This window comes from Sturnus vulgaris, chromosome 2, assembly GCF_052056855.1.
Source record: "Sturnus vulgaris isolate bStuVul1 chromosome 2, bStuVul1.hap1, whole genome shotgun sequence".
Classification (NCBI taxonomy): Eukaryota; Metazoa; Chordata; class Aves; order Passeriformes; family Sturnidae; genus Sturnus; species Sturnus vulgaris.
Window position 1 is genome coordinate 62,751,128 of NC_142244.1, and position 22,802 is coordinate 62,773,929.

The 22,802-nt window shown below is 36.4% G+C and overlaps 1 long non-coding RNA gene across 4 annotated transcripts in view; it reads right to left on the reverse strand.

Moving 5' to 3' along the window:
- LOC148224823 (uncharacterized) overlaps positions 1–22,802 on the reverse strand; it is a 66,717-nt gene that overhangs the window by 35,603 nt on the left and 8,312 nt on the right. For all 4 annotated transcript variants that reach the window (XR_015801511.1, XR_015801514.1, XR_015801513.1 and 1 more), the window contains exon 2: positions 1,602–1,659. This is a non-coding gene — a long non-coding RNA (uncharacterized LOC148224823). The remainder of the gene's footprint in view (positions 1–1,601; positions 1,660–22,802) is intronic.

Below are 22,802 nucleotides of genomic sequence, written 5' to 3' on the forward strand. Positions count from 1 at the left end.
TTATCTTCTTGTTGTAATGTAATCTGATGTCCAAAAAGTAACTGCAGAAGTATTTAAATTACTTCTTTATATATCTAAATAATAACATGAAAATTAATTAAAACAATTCTGTCTTATAACTGAAATACTTATTACTCTACAACACATCTACTGTGCTGCAAACATCAACCAAACATTAGCAAAAACAGAGAAATTTCATTGGAATGGAACGGTGTTATAGGCTGATTTTTATTTTTTTTTTTAATCTGCAGTGAATCTTTTAGCCTAATAATAGCAATGACTAAGTTTAAAATTCTTACTGGCCCTGAAAGATGTCATAAGAGTTTTTCAATGAAAATCTCTTACCACTTTATCCCCCAGCAACCTTGCTCTCAATTTTAGTGACTTACGAGAAAAATAACCTTTAAAAAAAAAATCTCACTGCTGACCTTAGCTACAACTTTTCAGTACAGCAGTTTCTGCTCATGCATTTCATCTGCCACAGGCAACTTTTGTCTATGGAGCTTCTTTCCCAGCATACAGTCTTCTCCAATTTACCCTCACAGGAACTTCTCTCTGCACTATAATCTCCACGTAGCCAGGGAATTCATCAATGTTGATAAAATGTTTTGGATGCACTGGCTGGTTCCATGTGTGGCATTAGCTTCATACCATCCCCACTGGCACTCCTTATATATTCTTTGGAGTTTAACATGTAATGATCATTTTTTCACTTCCTCCTCCCCAGTTTTCTACCACATGGTATTAATAAGTTTCCATTAGTGGTGCTGAAGTTACCTTTAGATTAATAAGTATCTTTTTTATTAAGTAAGCTTCAGATGCAGCACAGACAAAAGTATGTGTTCATCCATTGAAATGGACTCATTAGCTTCACAGGATTGTTTAAATGTGCAAATTATATTAATTACTGCCTAAAAACTTTTGGTCAGGTTGTACCTAAAAAGCATCAACCATAGAAATGTCAGCTGTGATAGTAAAATATTATATTGAGTTCAGAGGACTGTTTTAGTTCCACATTGCCTTTTTGGCTAACAAAAACTGTTGTACTATTCTCAGATGTTTTGCTTACAGAAATATTTCAGAAATTTAGCATTAACATCTTCTTTACTTCTCTTTTCTCCCCTGAGAAAAAGTTTGCAGAGAAGAGCATTTGGTAAAGAAGCATTTTCCAATATTTTTCCAGTGTGTTTTACAATAAGAAGAGAAAGGTTGGTGAAACAATAGCTGCTCTTTTGTCACTGAGAGCAAAGGGAAAACATTTTTTTTTTCATTCTTTCAATGGTATATAGAAGACCATTGAAATTTGAAGATTGGAGATGTGATTCTCTGCCCTCTAATGTGAAGAAAGCAACAGAAGTCTGAAACTAGAGTGAAATTCTCAAGTGTAGGCACATGAATAATTGAAAACCAAGGTGTTTAGAGAATACTGAAGAAGAGACATTCGGCAGAAAAAAAAAAGGAAAAGAGAAAAAAAATAAAGGACAATTTAGATTTCATTTTATATGACAACATTTAAAGAAAAAAAAAAATCATAGAATCACATAAATCAGTACAAATCCCCAAATGTTTTTAAGACAAAAATTATTGAATTTTGAGTTTACCTTAGTCGGCTGCCAGGTGCCCACACAACCACTTGCTGATTTTCTTTCCTCAGCAGGACTGGGGAGAAAATAAAATGAAAAATCCGATAGGTTGAGATGAAAACAAGATTATTTACTTATTATCATCACAGCCAACATAGATTTTACTTGAGGTATTTTATTTATTGCCAATTAAAAACAGACTCTGTTACTCAGAAACAAAAGCAAACCAATCCTCCTCCCTTCCACTCCCTGTTTTTTTCCAGGACCAAACTTCCTTCTTCATTCCTGACTATTGGGCCTCCTCCTCAAGCTGATCAGGGCATGAGGGTGGGGAATGGAGGGGTGCGGTCAGCCCATAGCCCCTCCTGTACGGCATTCCTTTCTCCTTCTGCTTTTTTTCCCCGCTCTAGTGTGGCTCGCCAGCCGTTTCTGCATCCTCCCCGACACGTCCACCTGCTCTGGCATGGAGTCCTCCATTGGCTACAATGTGGATCTTCTCTTCCGTGTGGTGCTCCATGGGCTGCAGGGCCGAGCTGCCCCAGCATGGTCTGCCCCAGGGGCTGCGGGGGAGTGTGAGCTCCAGTGCCTGGAGCGCCTCCTGCTCCTCCTTCGGCACTGACCTGGGTGTCTGCGGCGTTGTTCCTCCCACATGTTCTCACTCCTCTCTCACAGGGCTGGTAGGTAACACTTCTAACCCTTTCTGAAACGTGTCTTCCCCAAGTGCCACTGACCCTTTGGCTGCACGGCCCAGCCGTGCCCTGTGTGGATGGGTTGGAGCCACCTGGATCCAGCTGTGTCTGGCCTGGGGCAGCCCTGGGCACTCCTCACATAAAACAAAGCAAATAAATCTTAATACTTTCCCCTCCTATATGTTGTGATTGTGAAACCTAATCAATTTAATTAAGTGGGACATTTTATCAGAAATTCTATTGATTTGGATGAACTCCCATTTCTCCATGAAATACTATTCTTATAAAAACCAGCCAATTATTAGTAGTGTATTATGCCAACATCTGCAGGTTAACTAAGCTTCTTTAATGACAGAAGAAGGCTGTAAAACAGTATGCCACAACAATTTTAAAATTAAAATCAATACCAGAATTTTCACGCTAATTTTAATATTTAAATGCAATTGAGAAAGCCACTATGCTGGTTTTAGCTGGAGTGGTTAACTTTCTTCACAGTGGCTGGTATGGAGTTATGTTTGCATTTGTGCTGAACATGGGGTTTATAATGCAGAGATGGTTTTGATATTGCTGAGCAGGGCTTGCACAGAGCCAAGGCCTTTTCTGCTGTTCATACTGCCACACTGGCAAGGAGGCCGGGTGTGTATGGGAGGTTGGGAGGGGACACAGCCAGGACAGGTGACCCCAAATGACCAAGGGGACATTCCAGACCGTATGGCATCATGCTCAGTATGGTGGTGCGTAGTATATTCAGTGATTACATCCTACCTAATATATGAAATTACTTATGAAAGTAGACAAGAACCGTTTTTCCATGGTTCAGAGAGCCGAGTGCTAGGTTGTCCATTTTGATGATATTGCTAGAGGAAGACAAAAATGAGAAATGCCTTGGATTTGAGGTTCTGAAAATAGTAATAGCTGGGCTTTGGGTTCCGTGTCTCAGTAAATAACATCCTATGCACGGCCCTTGAAAAGGTACATGGAGAACTGGACCCTGTGGCTCTCTCTAAGTGCATGCCTTTAAAAATAAGGAGAGGATAAACAGCTCTTTGACTTTTAAAAAATAAAGTTAAAATAACATTAGTACATATTACAATTAATAATGATCAGTTTCAGAATACCTTACAGCTTCAAAGCACTATGAAACCATCAAGTAATTAATGTTTACTTAGTGAAATTAACATAATTCAATATGCAAAGATGCTAAAACAACAGAGGAGTTTTAAAATACACAAGCTAAATCCCTGAGCCCACCTAGAAGCTGCACAACTTTGTACTATGCTTGATGTGCTATGTAAGCTATGTCCAACAGCAGCAGAGTAGACTAATTCATTTGTGAAAAAAATACAGTCTCAAATGCAATCCAGGTTTTTTGATGGTTCTCCAGAGGGTCAAAATCACACACCTTGATTCACACACTTAGTCCAAACTACTCATGCTACTAACAGATAGGAAAGAATTGACTAAACAGAAATTGAGATTTTGTCTTTTTTTTTTTTTCCCTTGTGAGCGGCATTTTATTGCTAATTGATTCTTAACAGTTTATTCACAGTATGAGTCTCCATTTTTGTACACTTAGAAGTTCCATTGACTTAAACAGAAGCGTGTGCACAAGGAATGGAGAATAGGGCCTTTGAAGTTCAGTATCATTATTTAGATTTTAGGCATGCCTGGAGACAGCACTCTAGATTAATAAAATGCATTGCTTCAATTAGATCTGTGTCTCCTGCATCCCTCCCCAATTCCCTCTGCCCTTGTTTAACATACTCCCTTATCCCTTCACATTATCCAGACAGGTGCTCTCTGCTACCAAAGTGTTGCAAGTTTCACGGAGAAGATTCAGCATGAGGAGGCACAGTATATATATTGCTTTCTTGGCTATTATGTATGAAAGGAGAATGTATGAGTCTGTAAATGAGTCTGATTTGTTCTCCCTGAATATATTGTTTCAGAGATGCTTTAAAAATACCTCTTAAAAAAAATCGTTTAAACAGACATGCACTTCTCTGTATTGCAAGCACATTTTCACAATCTAGCAGAGAAAATGTAAATCAAAGAAGTATTACTTCTAGTTGATTAATTCTTGGGGAGAGGGCAGACAATATAAAGAAAATATATATATATTCTTTAGTATATATGAACTCATATTTATGCCATGATTTTTTCTCATTTTCCACTGTATTAAGTCCCCTCATTTTAGATTTCCTTGAAAGAGACATAGGAGCATAATGCAATGGCCACTGAAAACTGACACATTCTGCAAAGTGGGGCCAGGAAATTATAAGTTTCACATTGAGTTCAATGGGAAAGTCATAAGGCCCTGCTCTTTCTCCCTTGGGGTATTTTCCTGTTTTATTGTCAGTACTATAATGGGCAATCAGTTCCTGAAATGGTGCCCTGCTGTCTAGATGAAGCATTTATAGGGTTTTTAAGCAGTCCATTTGAACACTGCAGAATAAAAAAGAGTCAGCCCTTTTAAGTTCAGATTTTAGGGCCCTGATCCTGCACTGAACCGTCAGCAAACCTCCTGCCCACTTGGAATTCAGAGCAGGACAAGGGTCTTGATTTCCACACTTTTCTGCTACAATTCAGACCTTTATTTATCATAGCTGGAAACAACATTACAAATAAAAATGGTTCTAAAATCCGAGTGTCTGTCCCTTTTAAAAGCAAACTTCCCTAGATTTATGCACATATATTTACATAGTAATCTTCTGAATGGAGAAACAGTTCCTAATGAATTAGGGGATTACTACAAAAATATATAAATCATCACAGATGTTTTCCATGCAGAAACATTTAAAAAAAAAAAGTTCAAAACTCAAAGGATAAAAGTCTTTTTAAGTGTCTAACATCACAAGCCAGATCCAAGAAAGAACTAGAACTTATGGGCCATATTCAATATAAGATTTTGGCCTAAAATGAAACTAAGAGAATTTAGGGATCACTTAAGATTAGTCTAAATTAAGATGTAGAAGCCCAAACTTGACTACAGCCCAGATCATTATGTAGGTCATCTCTTTTCAGCACTTGTTAATCCTTACAATACCTAAATCTATAAAATGCCTTCCTGTGAGGCTTAAAGTTTACTACTGCTAAAAGTGGTGGTACTTGTTCAGCCCTGGCTACTGAAGACATATATCCATTGCCCAGATGAAGTCCAGGCTTAATCAGGGGATATAAGTCAGTGAGAACTGACTTCTACATCTCAAAAAAAGTCTGAAAATACTGCTATGCTGTTGTGGGGGTTTTTTTGTTTGTTTTTTACATCTGCTTAATGCTCAGAACTTTTCTTCACAGAAAGTGAAGGCCTGCTACCAGCCCTGAGCCACCATTAGCCATAAATTTTACAGCAGCCACAGGAAAATGGATGTTCAACCTGCCTGCAGAGGTGGGGTCTCCATGAAGCAAGAGACAGGGTATTAGAAGAGATAGAAAGTTTATGAGTAACTCTCTCCTAGTTTTTAGCTGGAAGAGTTAAATGTTTTTTCATGTTTTTCATGTTTTTTCAGGTCTTTATTCCTATTGTCCTCACAACCAAATGGCATAGGCAATACATTCTCTTCTGACATGCAGAAGTAATATAATTTCTGTCCCACTCAAAGGACAGTCAGAGAACGCTTCCTATGTCTTTTCTGCTTACAATGGCTTAATTTCAAGAGCCAAAACAAACATTTTTTCAGCAATTGTCCTCACCAAATTGTTGATGATGTCTCAGGTGGTCACAGAGCTTAGCGATTTAGGCTACTGTTGTATGGAGGAGGCATCGATTGCTTCAAGATTTAAAAATCTACTTAGTATACCAATGGTTTAACTGCCAGCCTTCAGTTCAAAAGACAGGAAGTGCAATTTATCACTTTTCAAAATCATTCCCTTTGGTGTCTATTCCCCCAAGGTGTGTAGGCTCTCAAAATCAGCATCTCACTCTTTTCATCTGAATTCTTTAACATCAGAACAAGAATTTATTCATGGGAACTAGCTACTTACTCTCAGCTGAGTGACATATATCTGAGTTCACCATACCTTTTTCATTCTGGGCTCAATTAAACTTGTCTCGTGTAAAATAAAAAAGAAAGATGACAGCATGAGCAGAATAGAATTTTCTGTGAAGACTATTTTTGGGGTTTTTTTTTAAGACACATTGAAAGACTAAGGACATACCTCCATAGATAGATGTAAGGATGTATATGGCAATCTATCCCAAATTTTACCTGTCTGACTATAAGCTGACTCCAGTTCCAAGGCTGGGTGGTAGTGTTAACATCGCACCAAGACCAAGTTAACCAGGAATCGGGGGACTCCTGAGAAAAAGGGAGTGTTGGCAACTTTGCAATTTTGAAAGGTTTGGGACTGTTTCAGACACTCCCTCAGCCTCCATGAATAGTTCTATTCAGTAGCAGGTGATTATCCTTAGGAGCAGGACCTATATGCACAGAGAGAGCTCGTAGAGACACCCTACTGTGAGTGATTTTTTGGCAAGCCTCACCAGAGACTTTGGCAGCCTCTCTTCCTCTAAAGTGCTACTGTGCTTTTGCATGGTTGCATTCTTCATGCAAACAAATACCAATGCCAACCCTAAGAACATGAAGAACTGATAATAATTATTGTTTTCGCTGCTGGATAGCAGAGAACAACTGCAACGTTGAGAAATATCATGCTTTCTGAGTATTTTTTTAAAGAAAATATATCTATTTCCTTAAGCTTAAGTAATAAAATCCAGTTATATGACAACACATTTGAATTGTGTTTTCATTATAGGCATGTACATTTTGAAATGGATTACAATTTTTAATTAAGGCCCCGTGTGGTTATCCGAAAAGAGTAATTAGTAGCTTCCAATAAAAGTTTTATGTTAATGCTTGTGAAATAATGTATTAGACAATTTTAGAACAAAATAAAATAAACTAAATGTGGAATGTCTTAAATATCACAACATTTGAGTCCAAACAAATTTTATTTTATTGAATATTTTCTACTCCATGCCATGTTTGACAATATTTTCAGTAGATTCATATAATTTCAAAGCTGGAAAACATTTGCTTGCTTGGATTGAAAGTATTTATTTACAGTATTTCTAGTACTCACTTAATCTGGCCTCCTCTGAACTACTTAGTGATGTTTTAATTCTGGGAAGAAGGAGAAAAAAAAAAATTGATGAAGACATGAAAGAGAAAGAAATGTAAACAGAGACATAAATAGGCGACGGGTTTTACAAATTAATTCGGAGCAACACACCAGTTGGATGGGGCTTTTGAGCAACTGGTCTTGGGGAGGTTTCCCTGCTCATGGCAGGGGAGTTGGAACCAGATTAATGTCCCTTTTAATCCAAATGATTATATGATCATCTATTCACAAGTTAGCAGTGAAAACTATTTCCAAGTTTTGTAGCAATGCTCTATCATTTCCATGCAACATAATACACAGTCTAAAAAATCACTTAGGGTAGGGTGTCTGCCTGACTTCAACTAGTGTTAACAGTTGTTGAGGTGGGAATAAGCAGGCTTTTATTGCTTGTCCACTTGCCTACAGGGTGCAGCTCTTTGAAACATATTTTCTTTTTGAACCTTGTTGTTCCAAATCAGGGAACAATAAGATTTGTTCACAAGAGAAAAAGTCCCCTACCTCTAAAAAAGATAAAATGTTCATGGCAAGATGACTCCAAAGAATTTCTCTGAGACACTGACAATTTGGGCTGGCCTGAAGGCTTTGCTCTGTTGAACAAACACAATTCATTCTGTCTTATGAGGAATGCTGCAGTGAGTATGCAGGGAGCAGCGAAGTTTGTGCTGGATAAGCTGAGAGATGCCATCTCCTAAAGTTCTGGGTTGTGATACAGGAACAGTTAAGGCTGCCAAAAATATATGGGTTAATGACTAGTCTTACTTTCAAGATCTCAGCAGCAAATGACTCACCTCATGCATGACAGTAGTTCCTAACCTCTTGATACTAGCTTGATGTTAGACAGACTAGAGACCTAGAGAAATGTTATTGCAGAGCTCTGAATTATGCATATTCTAGATGCACCAAGGCTGACAAGGCTGTGTAGGTGGAAGATGTCACTCCTACTGGCTGTGTCTTCATTACTGAAATTCAAACATGAGCTCTTTTTTTCACTCCAAGTTATTTGTTTACAAATGAATAATGAGAGCTCTAATTTGATAATTAATTCTTACTCCAGGTATTTTTGACTTCATTTGTTGTTTACTAGTAGTTGGCATACAGGGGTTTTCTGATCTAAGGGCCAAGAGAGAAGGTTACACAAACAATGGCAGAAGACCTAAGCACTATTTATGTTCATTTTTGGTGGTTTTCTCCTACATGAAATCAGGACATATATACTTGCTTTTTATTACAGTTTTAATTTATTTGGGCCAGCAGATGGAAAGCAAGGGAGGATAGTGATAATTTCTATCAGTGGTTCTCTTCTTATCCCTTTGCCTCCAGCACATGATCTGTGGTTTTTATTTTTGTCTTCAACAATCTACACATCAAATATTTATGTTCGTAGTTCTTTTACTCTAATAGAGGAATTAAATTGGTATTTCCATAGGCAATACTACATCTTCAAGAAAAGAAGAATCTCAAGACTCCAAGTTGTCTGCTTCTCAGAAAAAAAGAATCCTGCAAAATGTCTTAGAATCTAAGAACATTTTCAGCAGTTTGTAGGACTTAAATGCAAACTAAAATTTCAAACTTAAGGGTCCTTGTATGGTGACATTACTATTTATCTGTTTCTACTGTTTCTACTGAAGTAATTTTACCTGATACATAGTAGGGTTGTAATTGCTTCACGAGGGAGTGTTGTTCCCTGATAGACTATTAGTGCTATAGAACTAGCTGCTTCTTTTTCTTTCTCTTGCATCTGATTTAGCTCCTACTTTATTGCCCTCTAAGATAATGACACTGCACTTGATACAACTATTTTTCATTCTCCTTCAACACTGTATTTATCCACAGTATTCTGTTTTTCTCAGATCACGATCTTCCATTGAACTGGTGATCCCTCACAATGCTGTTTATTCTGTTTAGATCAAGGTCCTCAATGGAATACCAACACATTTCCCATCAGTGATGTTCCTGGATCTTAATACTTTTCCTTCCAACATAAAGCATGAATCCCTGTTGTTTTGATTCACATAAGTACTTTCAGACAGTGACTGAAATTGCAGAAGAGATTGTCTTGAGGAAAAAACCCTCTTCAGATGTGCAAACAGGTGACAGTTCTGATATACCACTGCCTTGATGTCACTGAGATACCCTGTTTGTTTAGTTGTACCTGACACAAATTTAGCAGCTTATTAAAGGAAGAAAATATAACTTTAAAAAAATAGATTATTTTAAAATAAAATTTACAAACCCAGTAGCAGCCCATGAAAAATATTTGTAAATTTAATGACTTTATTTTTGTTTGATGGAAGGCTTAGTGATTAGAATGTATGTCTATGTTAGAAAGCAGTATAGTGCAATAGGGATCAATCTGTGGAGTGAAATCATTAATTCAAGCAATCTCCAGTAAAAACATTTTAGATGGGATACTTTAAAAAAGCTGCAGACTTTTCTTACTTGCACCCCTGAAGTGCAGAGGTGTGCTACTATAGCACAATTCTTCACCTATATAAAAGATTAAAATGTATTCTTCATCCATCCCTTTAATAATTACAAAGACAGGCAAAAATATAGGGTGAAACATCTCCCTAGAGATAAAGTGATGTACTATGTACTGACTTTGACATGTAATGAGAGACATCAAAGTAAATCTGTCTAAGAACTCTTCATTTTTTACCAAAGATATACCAGTAACACCCACAACTCTTACAACGTCCTGAAAAAGAATTGTCTTTGGATTTGTGTTACCTACTTATACAAGTTAGAGGCCTGAATATATCTCACAGAGTTTTATATAAATTTGAATTTTGAATGTTTTTTATTTGACATCTTTCATATAATTACCAACTTGTTTAAATATCACTGTGCTATTGCCTGAGGTAAATGCAGTAGAAAATCACTATGTTCAATGTTATTATCTTACAGTTTCATCCCCTCTGTCAAACTGAGAACTTCTGTTAATTCTGCAGGGGAATTTTTATTTCATTTTCTTGTTCATTCCTAATGTGGATGAATAAATTGCTGGCTATCTACTTACAAATATAGAATATTTCCTGTGTCAGTTAGCCAAGCTTAAAATGGATCTGTGCATTTTTGTCATTGTCACAGAAAGGTTTTTTCCCCACCGCACAATAATGAAATGTAGAAAAAATACACATTAACTTTTTTCAAAAATTTATTTAAATGATTGATAGTCAAATCAACTGCTGTTCATTCTAAAGCAGGTTCTCAAACTTAATACAAACTAACTTTAGGAAAGAATCGAGCACATTCTTAAATCAGACTTTTTCTTCAGAAGAGCTTGGAGTGAATTCAAAAGGTAGGTGCCAAGCAAGAATTCCACACTCACATACAACAGCTTTGGAAGAATACAGCACAGTGCTTGAAGTACTCAATAGCAGGGGGAACTGGGCACTGACTTCCCTACCCAATTTACATTAAAGTGCCATTACATAAAAAAGTTATGGTGATGGCAAGAGTAGGGACCAGAATGCAAATCTGACTCTTCTCCACTCAGTGCAGTGCCTTACAGAATAGAAGAATTAGGTTTTATTCCAAATCCCCAGCTGTTGTGGGAATTGCTCTAAACACTGAGCTACTCATAAGAAAGGCAGACTCCTAAGTGAGGTCCAGCCTCATGCAGGTAGCTAAGTGTGTCTCACAGTTACCTTCTCAAATTGGAAGGGAAAGGGTGTTCGGACATCCATTTTTATAATTTCAAGTTGACTGATCTTGAAATCTCTGTTTAATACTCCAATATCTATATATTCTTTTCTTAGGTGTCTAATTCAGCAAAATTCAGTTCCTGAGATACAGCAAATAACATATATTAGCACACAAGCTTTCTTTTGGAGCTTATTCTTAGGCTACAACTACTGCTTTAGGTACCTATGTGGGAAGGTTTTGTACCAGTGACATTTGCAAGTCTCTGATATCACTTAGGAGGTGACTAACATTTCCACTGGTAATATCTCCCTTATAACTAAGTTCTTGCCAGAGGCCATGCATATTAACACCAAAATTCTCACAGCATTAAACTGGTAGGTGTCTTGATAATTAGATTAAAATTTCATAAAACAGAGACTACTCAGTGTGCTTCACAGCAGAGCCTGAAACACATTCTGAGTATTTCAGATACACTGGAATATCTACAGGAGCTTTGGCAGGACCCCAAATCAGCCAAATCTTTGACGGGGACCAGTCTAGATCTTTCTGCTAGAGTGAGCTCTCTGAAAGAAACTGAAAGTACAGGCTTTATCAGTTCTTTCAACTAGGATAGCTACATTTTTGGACAAAAAGACTCAAAATGACTAGATGATAAAAAATTTTTCAATTAACAATTAACTTATAAACTAAACCATTTCCCCTCACTTTAAATGATCAAGTTCCTCCATGATCTTAAAAGGTAGGTCCTTGCTTCTGCACTTTATTTCAGTCATTCTGGAAGCTTCTCAGCTGGAGCAAATGCCACAGTCTTCTGTAGTTAGCAGGGACAGTGCTTCTGTCACCCCTGAATCCTCTAACAGTGCTTTCAATATTCCTTATCTGCAGGATACCAACTCATTGCATGTACCTTCTTGAAGCCTCCTACTTCTCTCTCATCCTTGGCAAACCCCTGCACTTCCTGTCTCTGTGCTTGCTCAGAATGCTCTCCAGAAAAAATCCAAAATCCCCTACAGAGATCCACATGGCCAACTAATTTTGAAGGACCAGAAACATAATTTTGGAAGTGAATTAATAGAAAATAAGGAGAAAAAAAGTAAAAGAAAATTCTCTGAAGAATTTACAATTGTTAACCTTACTCTACAAAAATGATCTAAACAGAAGGCAAGTAAACATCAAGGTCATCCCATTTCTTCATGACCCTCTTACACACCATCTCCCAGTTCAGTCTGCTGGCAGTTTTGCATCCCAGGCCTATCACCCAATACACCCTTAGACTGCAGAGCAAGGATAGCATCTAATGCTGCAACATTGCAGCAGTAATCAAGGGCTGCAATATTCATTTGTAAAATTACTGCTCTCTTAAAAAAGGTGCCCAGAGTCCTAAAGTGGCTAAAGAAAAATGGACTCCACGTCTACAGAAATTTTTTGAGACACAAACTAAACAAAGCTCAATATTTGAACCTATATGCAAACCAGGGGCTTTTTGTTTCTTTGTTTGGTAGCTTGTTTATTTTTTCAAGTTTAGTTCTGCCAACAACAGTTACAGGATTGGTTTTATAAAAGGAGTTTGAAACCACTGATTTCATATAGACATTATTTGATCTCATAGGAGCAATGAGGAAAAAAGATTCTATACAGAAATGTTTATTCATTGGTATTCATCTCTTAAAGCTTTCTGTACTATGTGATAATATGACCTTTGTATTTTCTATTGACCACCAGATTTGTATTCAATATAATACTTTATTTAAATATTAATGTATAGAGGCATGTAAGTATACTGTATGTTAATTTTTGTTCCATTTGTTTCTTATCTTATACTAAAGGATTTAGATTTGGGGTAAAAAAGCGAAATATGTCCTTGAAAACTTGTAACTAGATCTTTATAAATATTACAAAAACAATAATTTTGCATCAGTATGGTGAACAAGTAGCAAAGTGCCTGAAGAATATAAATTGAATGTTCTCTAGAAGAATTGGTAAAGGTTAAAATTCATCATTTTAACTGATAGGCTTTCTTTGGGAAATAACTGATGCAGTGAATACAAAATGCTATGATAATTTTGTGTTTCTCCTCAGTGTTTTTTTTTTTCCTTGAAAAACAATATCTCTTCAATAATAAAGCACACATTTTTTCATTCATTCTAGACCTAAAGTTTCCTACAGTGCTTCTCTTCATACACAACGATAGTTTTTTTCACTTTAAATGTAATCTTTTTATTTGAATGGAGTGAACTTTTCTGTCCAGGAAAGGATAGGTTGCACTCCTATAGGAAATACACAGTGATTCAGATCGTTTTAGGAAAAGATTTAACCTAGACGTGGTATGAAGACTGTTTGTTAAATACCACATTTACCACCACAGTTTCCATAGTGATTTTCAGACTGTAGCAGGCTGGAGGCTAAACTAGAAAAATAGGCATAAATACAATTTATGCTAGAAATAACGACAGTATTTAGGAGCATCTGTTTGTCCCAGGTGCTGCACCAATGACAGCAACAGATAACTTTTCACAGTCCTACCATCTACTAAGAGAAGCAGAAAGGTATTGCCATCTTTCTATAGTTAGAAAATTGAGTTACAAAAAATTGAAAGGCATTTCTTTCACAGTCATATAGGAAGACTGCCACAGAAATGAACTCTGATCTGTTGAGTTTCAGACCAGGTTATAAACTAGACTTCGATTTTCCATTGAGTAAATTTACCCCATTTAACTGTTACTCAAACTGCAGATTAACCTCCTGTGCTGACAGCCAGAAGGAGCAGACTTGCATGTAAATCTGGTATCAATTTGTGGAGATTAGCTACTTCCAAGTAATATTATTTTTTTCTATCATGTCTTCTGCTCACAAAAGAGTCTCAGTGCAAAGTGTTTTTTAAATTTGGGGTCCGAAACAGGCTTTTAATTGCTTTGCCAATTTAAAACTTATGAGTATGATTAGACTGTGGCAAAACAGGGGCACACAAGTCCAGATTTGTATTTGGCATTGCTTGTAATCGACTATCACTGGTTCAAACATTTCTGAACTTTCTCCATGAGATATTAATTGCCCACTCTGAGTTTAAGGCAAGCTGTCATCTCCAGGAACAAGCTCTGTGGCAGACAGACCCCGTAGCTCAGCACTGAGCACCATTTTGGTAGGCTATGAAAAGAGCTACAGATACATGCATTCAAGCCAGATGTTTAGAAACTGCAATGTGCCACTGCAGGTTAGAGGCTTTCTTAATTCACCTTCAGACAGACAGACAGACAAATCTCTCTAAAAGTTCACCAAGAAAGGCACAGTGACTCTGAGTATGTAAGTGTTTGTGTGAAGTTCACCCCTAATCTTTACATGAGCTAAGAATTATTCCTACTCCTTTTATATCTTTCTCTCTCTTTTTTTTTTCCCCTTCTCTTTCTGCCGGCTGTTCAGATAAGGATTTTCATTGTCATTGTTCCCACTCTACTCTGAATAAGTGGAGTGTATGAAAAAGCTAAAATCACAAAAGGACTTGCAAATACTGATACCACCATTGGACTTGAATTTAAAGTTATCTCACAAGGACACTGTTAACATTTATCCTCCTCTCTATAGGCTAACAAATTAAAATATTACTTGAAGTCTCAGATCAGTTTCTGCAAGAGCATTTCATTTTGATTGATATCCTCTATTAATATCAGTGATGCTAGTTAGCTTTAAGACACCCCAAAGGGTAGTCAGCTAGTTAAAACTCCACATGAACCTCATGCCAGCTGTTTAGCCCCTTGAAAGTTTTGCTGAGCATTGACAGGAGACCTTATCAATCATTACAATTAAGTGCCTTCAGACTGTCCCTTCTAAGGGAAGTCAGCTGAAGTACCATCTGTTATTTTGCTTTCAAAACTCATTGGTCTCCTCTAAGCCAGCCATTTCACTTTTGAAATTACATTTCTTTTTCAGGAGAGTGATGGCCTGATGAAGAAAACTTTTTGTTTTAATAATCAGCAGTTTCTATGATGTGACAAAATTTTTGCAGTGCTCAGGGCCTTTTACAAATCAAAAGGAATCCAACTAAAACAGTAATTAATGTCAAATGACTAGTCACATACGGTCGTATTTAATTAAAAAGTTCTAATCTTTGATTAAAACTCCTCACGCGTTCTTGTGACTGCAAACTGTTGTCTAAAAAGAGAAAGTAATTGGGTGTATAATCTATTGTGTCTTCTAACTGACACCTGCTAATTGTCTCAGCAGCAAATGGCAACAATTTAATTTAGGAAGTAAAAAAGTTTATCTCACATGTTGAACAGATTTTTTTCTGTATTATATTCCTTTACCACATTAGAAAGGTCTCTTCCTGAGTGATCTTTATCCGTCTAAGAATTTTCTGCTCTCTAACAACATGATTTCCTATAGTAAATTCAAAAGATATTATTTACTGGACCATTCTTTTAATGTGCAGTTAATGTTTTAAAAGCTATTAATCTCAATTTTTTTCCTAAATATTGACTTATCTGAAGAGTAGATGTTGCAAACATGTTTCTATACTCATAGCTTACAGGGAGAAAATCAGGGAGTAAACCACAAAAATTATCTCCACAGGAATTCTGGCACTCAGAACATCAGTTGGTGAAAAGCTGGCAGCTATAGCCACATTCAGCACTATAGTGAAGGACCTTGCCCCTTTTCCTCATCATCTTGGGGTCTTAGCTTCAGTACCAGCAGTACAAAAAACACTGCCTCAGAGGAAAGAATATTCTTTACCAGCTTCTACTCTCTCTTGCTTTTACTCATCAGTGCAGAGTCTAACTGTGATTTAGCAAAAATTACAGTCACTGTTATGTCTGTGTTTACTGCTGAGGTACTCTTTCTTTAACCATAGGCTTATGGTTAATCTGCTAGCTATATCTTTTCTCTTTCTGTCTTCTATGGCATGATCATTTGCTGTCTGCAGTTTTTCTGAACTAGAATTGTGACACTCCAAATGTATTGGAGTGAAATTCCCAACAAGTACTTTGTCTCCTTTATGTCTTAGTTTACCAGTATATTAAAAAACCCTTTGGCATGTTGAATGAATCATTCTCAGGGAAGAATATCATCACTGTCTTTTGAAAATACATTTCAAAGCCATATGAAATCCACAGAGCCAAGTGGTAGGTGAAGTGTGTCTGCAAATATATTTTGGTTCTGATGGCTTCAGACAAAGTGAGCTGTGGCACCTCCAGTCAAAACTACCTACTTGGGCACACTCACGTTCAACTTTCTTGCAACGCCAAACACATCTGGACTCACCACATCATCAGGCACTGGGATGCTGCCACTATAAAAGGACCATTGCTACCCAAGTTGTGGTTGTGCAGGTGTCCATGTGGAGTGGCCTGATGGCATATTCTGAGGTGAGTTCTAGAGAAAATTCTAAGTCTTGAGAGCAGTATCTATAATTTTTCATCTACAAATTTAAAAAGAAGAGAAAGAACTTCTTTCACTGCTGTACAAACAGAGAAACTGTAGCACAGCAAACAGAAAACACCTATCCAAGATCACAGGCCTAATCAGTAGCAGAGCTGACAAAATAAACTTGTGTCACCTGATTTCCATTTTCCTTCTCTACAGTCAAAATATAGAAATAGCTATCAATATACATGAATGTATTGAGACAGATAACAATATAGATGATCTAGAAAGCTTTGTGACTTTTTCTACAGTAAGTTGGCTGCTTCATGTCAATAGGTCAAATAGGAACCTTGACTACTTTTTTTTTTTTTACATAATCAAGTTTCAAATATCTGAACTTGGGCTCCTTGGCCAAATTATCTCTTCTGTCTCACCTACAGTATCTTCCGTTATTCATCTTCTGTTCCTGCCTGCTTCATGTCTTCATTATCTCTCACCTGCTGTGGCCTCTGTAACCTTCTTCCCTCTAATCTCCATCCTCCAGTCCACTCCAAACACTGCAGCCAAGGTTATCTTTCTTGCTCATGACTCTGATCATGTCAAGTCCTCTCTCAATCCCTCAGGTGGTTTTCTGTCTCATTACTCTACAAGGTCAAATTTCTCCTTCACAATTTTGAGGCTTTTCAAGAGTCTGCCTTAGTCTACAAGTAGACTGAGTCCTTACTCTTTCCTGATAAAGTCTTTCCTCTGATGAAGTCCTGCTTACTGTGTGTATCCATATCTCATGCATTACTTCCTTTTTTTATTCCCAAAACTGTTTACAGTGCCTAAAATATCCTCTCTGCTCTAACCTGCCAACCAGTTTAACACTCCTCTTTCATGTTTCTTTGTGCATTCTGTGTAAATTCGTTTTTGAGTGCTTTGGAGCAAGAGGCTAGTTTTTGAAAAATACGAGGTGTTTCTGAAGTTGCAGGTATAACAATGAAGTTGACGAAATAATTATGAAATTTATTTCATCATCTTGCATCACACTGTAAATATACAAAGTAGCATTTAAATATATTCACACTAAGTAAACAACAGAAATGTCTCTAATTCTCCCCTTCTCCAGATTTATAGTGCAGCAAAGGAAAGGATTAGTGGTTACTATGTGTGAGTCAGATATAATTGACAAATTTGATTCCTTCACCAGATTGCTTTTCCTTTAAAGGCTGACCACAACCAGCTGATACACATTTAAACCACAGCCTGGACTGGTGGAGTAAAGTGTACTTCTGATTCTTATAATTATGTGACCCCAGAAAAAATTATATTAATTATATGAGCTTTGTGACTGTCTCACAAGAGCCTTGAGCCACAGTTAATTTTGAAATAAATATGCTTCCTTACAATAAAACAGTTCCTTCTGAAAAAAGACAGGTACATTTAAATCTGTAAAGCAGTAAAAAAAATAAAGTGGATCGTGGAAAGAACTCATAGGCAAGGCATATAACAACTAGAAATGTTGGGCAAAAGTTTATGGCAGAATTTTAATTTCTCTGCTCTTTAAGAAAAAAAAAAAAAAAAAAGCCACAGACACAACAGAACCTTTTATTCCTAGCCAAGGGGAATTTCAGCTTTTCTGTCATACGAATCTTCCCCATAATTCAGTTAATAAGCAACAAGATTCTATAATCTATTGTCTGTTAAATTAATGTTTTTAAATCTTTACTGCTTATGGTATTATACCAGAAGCTTCTAAGGGCAACTACTATCAGTTTTATTGATAGAAGCAGTGGGAAATGGAAAGAAAAACTTGCAGCAGCAAATCACTAACTCTTTCTGAAGCAAATGCAGTGTATGTCATATATTTCTTTTAGTTTGGCTATGAAATGAACTAAAAAAATAATAACAAAAAAACCCTGGCCACACAAGATTTGCATCTTGATATGTAAATAATTTGATTAATTAGAAGTATGCTTCTTAAACTGTAATATATAGACAAATGAGAAAAAAAATATTCTGTATCTGATGCTACTGTGGGGCAACAATCCCCCTCTCCAATTTATCAAAGTAATTTGAACAGCAAAAGAGATAAAAATGTGTCATAATAAAGTGATATAAAAATTAATCTGATTGACAGCTCAACATACAACACTGGTCACTAGATGCTTAAACTCAGACATGCTTTCACATTTGTGACACATACTCCACACATCTGGAGACATATGCCAATCTATCTGCCCTAAGAGTGCTGGTAGAAGTTTGTTTATTATTCTTTCTTTGAAGTACACCAACCAGAAATATTGATACCTATAATGTAAACATGTTGTTAAATTCAACCACACTTGTTAATGTCAGGTGTAATTGCACTGGTTTTAGTAAAAATGTACCAGAGACTCTACTCCCACTTTGTGGTGCTAGTGAGTTAGTGTTGATTATGACCAAATCTAAATTTTAATTGCAAGTACTGTATTGGAAAAAAGAAATTACTAATTCAAATTTCACTGAAACAGACTACCTTTTCTTTTTCAGTATATCTCTGAATCAAATTAAGGCAGAATTTCAGTGTGGCAGCCAAGTATGTTTACATACTTAGTTTTAAATAATTTACATTACCTTTTAATAGGATAATTTTTTACTGGCTGGCATGGTAAAAATCTTCTAAATAATTAACCCCAAACTAAAATCATTGTTGTGCTCACCTATGCTAAGATAAAAAAAAAAATCACCCCTGTTTTGAGTACCACAGTGTGTACTTTTGCTACCTGTAGTGAATGGAAAAATTTTATAGGAAAGAAGGCAGGCAGGCAGGAAGAAGGAAGGAAGGAAGGAAGGAAGGAAGGAAGGAAGGAAGGAAGGAAGGAAGGAAGGAAGGAAGGAAGGAAGGAAGGAAGGAAGGAAGGAAGGAAGGAAGGAAAGAAAGAAAGAAAGAAAGGAAGGAAAGGAAGGAAGGAAGGAAGGACTTTGTTTAACCTATGACAATAGACAAGTACTGTGGTTTAGCCCATGGGTCTCAGTTTCCTTGTTGCTGCGGAACACAGCAGCTTTCCATTTAACATTCCAATTTTCTCCCTGTGTGATTTTCAGTGCTGTGACATTTAGAAGGGATGACAAAATCTCGATACTTGTTTATTCCATAGGTCAATATTCCAAATAGTTGTCTTGATACATTAGAAATGTTAGCTGCCTTACTGTTAATATTGACACCTGATATTTACTCCACAGAAGGAAAAAAGGTCATGTTTTTATCATCTCTTTCTTCCTAATTAATTACATAAATATGCTTAGTACTGGAAAAGACCTGTTAAACCCAATGAGAGTTTGTTCTATTCAGTAAGGTAAGTTCTAGGCCTTGGTTATACTATAGCCAACTATGAAGTGATTTAATAATTTTAATTAATGCCATTTGTGCACAACAGTAAGTCCCCCAACATATTGATATTTGCCTAAATCTGTGTATTAACCATCCTTGCTCCCTTTATGTGATTAGGTGTGAACACTAATTATTGCCATTTTTCTTTCTTGGTCCACTGACTGGAAGGATGATATGTAATCTACTAGACAGCATCCACAGCTTCAACTCTAAATAAACATATTGAAAAAGAATAATGTCTCCAAACAGAATAAATATATTAAGTATTAATATTCAAATATTTAGTTTCTTAGTAGAGGCCCTACACTTTGTGTATGTGGGCATTTACTGATGCATTGTTTAGATCTGCCAGGTATAATTTTGTATTGTATCTTATTTTAAACTCTGAGCTAGGCATCATAGACAATCATTTAATCTCTTTGAGGTCTTTCAAAATCCTCCTGTGAATTTTTAACATTTTTCTTTCATGCATTTACTCTATGATAAGTGGCTTTTCAGAGGTTTGAGTCCAATTCCCAGGGGACTGTAGCTAGTTGTTTGAGAGAGTTGCTGTTTACTACAAGACAATAAACAATGGCCCCAGTTTGTGAATGCTTTCCCATAAAGTCTGTAAACAAAAAGCTTGCTACATGAAATGCTTTAGGAAAGTCACAAGCAAAACTTTAGAATTCTCTTTATTCATTTAAAATATGAAACAAACAAACAAAAAAACCCAGGAAGAAGTTATGATTAAAAGTTCGTTAACTAATTGGTTTTTCTTTAGAAATTCAATTGCATGGGGACTTCTGTGATTTTTGCATCACATGGGCCAAACAATATCAAGATGATCATGTAGGTGAAGGCTGAAATCTGGTTATGCTGTCTTTAGTAGGAAAATGCAACAAGCAAACAAGCAGATGTTTGGTCTGCAACACAGCAGGATCAGGACTAGTCATAATACCACAGAGACAATTTATGCTGAAGAAGTGAATGCTATATTAACATGACTACAGCCTTTAAAAATCAGAGACAATCATTAGAGAAGAGCAAAGCAATTGAAAATGCATTTCTGCAGCAGTTTTCTACATATGATTATGTACTGTAATAAGAGCTCAATAATGTCTGAATTTAGACATTTTTGTGACCTAATGTCTTGACTTAGCAATTATTTTATCTTTCTTGTGGTCATATGTGGTCTTCTCCAACACACAGTTTTTTTCATAGACATTCATCACTGTAGGATGAGAACATCTAAAACTACCACAACAACCAGTACAAATTAATTTAGTTTAATTTTGTTCTGGCACCCTTGCTTGAAAGAGAAGTGTGTGACCTGCTTCATCTTTATAAATTAAAATTACCTACATACAAATTTTGCATATGTTTTCATTAATCAAGCTAAGTAAAGAGAAAAGCCTTGCAACTGAAGCAGGCACTTGCTGAGGTGTAAAATGGTCATTGTTTCTTGTGGGATTTCATTCCACTGTATCAAGCAAGTCTGTCCACCAAAAATATTAGTGCCTCTCCAGATAAACTACATTTATGTCAGACTGTTCTAATGAGACAAAACCCCAAAAGTGTCAACAAGTTGTCACAAAGGACTCGGTCTTTTTGATACCCTGAGTCATTAAGCACCTTCAGATAAAGGTGAGATGTTGAACTTGACTGGCGTGCTCTGAGACAGGCTTTGTGCCCTCACACGTCAGGTGGCAGCGAGCATTATGGAGGGGCTGCACTGCAGCACCCTGGCACACAGAGTTCCCACAGATAGAGTTTCCCAGGCAGTGAGCATGTGTTTACAGCATTATACAAACGAAGATATAAGTGATCCTGGATCATCATTCACCATAACCAAATGGTGTGTTCTTGTGCCTTAGAGATGCTTACATACCCTTAGTTTGTCTTTTCAAATAGGCTTTTAATTAAAAAGCAAATTTTACTTCTTCGGTAAAGCTTTAAAGAACAATCCTCCAAAAAGCATTTCATTTAGGTTTGATACAAGTTACTGCACACTAAACAGGAACTAGCTATTAAGAAATATAGAGTAAAAAAAAGGATTAAAAAACTAATTATATAGTCCCTACATCTAAATAAATGTATTTAAAATAACTATGCTATTTTAGTAACATAACTGACTCATTAGCTGTAAATTAAATACCTGTAGAGTAAAACAAATCTTGCCTTAAAATATTACCCCTCCCAATATAGTAGACTCTTCATTATGCACCATAGTGGACGCACTTAGTGGAATAGGCAAATGGTAGAAGTTAGTTCCTTAAATATTTAATGCCTCTGCACATTAAATAAAACTGTCTGCAACATATATTTTGTAGTGATTTGTTTGCAATTCAGATGTTACCTCTAGATGTATGTAGAACTGTTAAGTCTGCTAACAATTTTAGAAATTATGATAAAACAGATAATTGTAGCAATTCGTTTTTGTTAATTTACTGACACTTAATTCCTCAGGGTAGCAGCCATGAATACACTTTCTTATATAAAACTAAACCTGTTTTAGACAACATTAATGACAGAAATACTATCTAAGATTTATATTTGCATAGATTTGTTTGTCTTACTTTATTTTTTGCATTGTTTATTTAACATATGCATTTTTTTAAATAGTAAAAAAAATTTTCTATGTACTCATTGTTAAGATGGCTTAAAGGACCTGATTTCCAGGACATGGACATTTCACAGTTTTAAAAAATCAAGCCTGTTTAATATGTCTTTCATAAAGCTAGAAAAATTCACTAAGCATTTTTAGTGGTCTCAAGGATACAGTATTTCATATTTTAATTTTAGGATCTGTTTTTGTTTTTGCAGCAGGTTATAGGATTTTTTAAACGTTAATTTTGCACCTTGGTTATTACATTCTGTTCTGGCTTTTTTATAGCACTGGCTTCTGACTAATCACTTATGACAAGACTGTAAGACAACAGTTTGCCTGCAGAAAGGGGGATGCATAGCAGCACCATCCCAGGAGCAAACAGAGAAGGGAATTAGGACTTTTGGAAACATTATTTCCTGTCTCACTTACCCCTGGCTCTAAGGGGGGCACAAACCCTT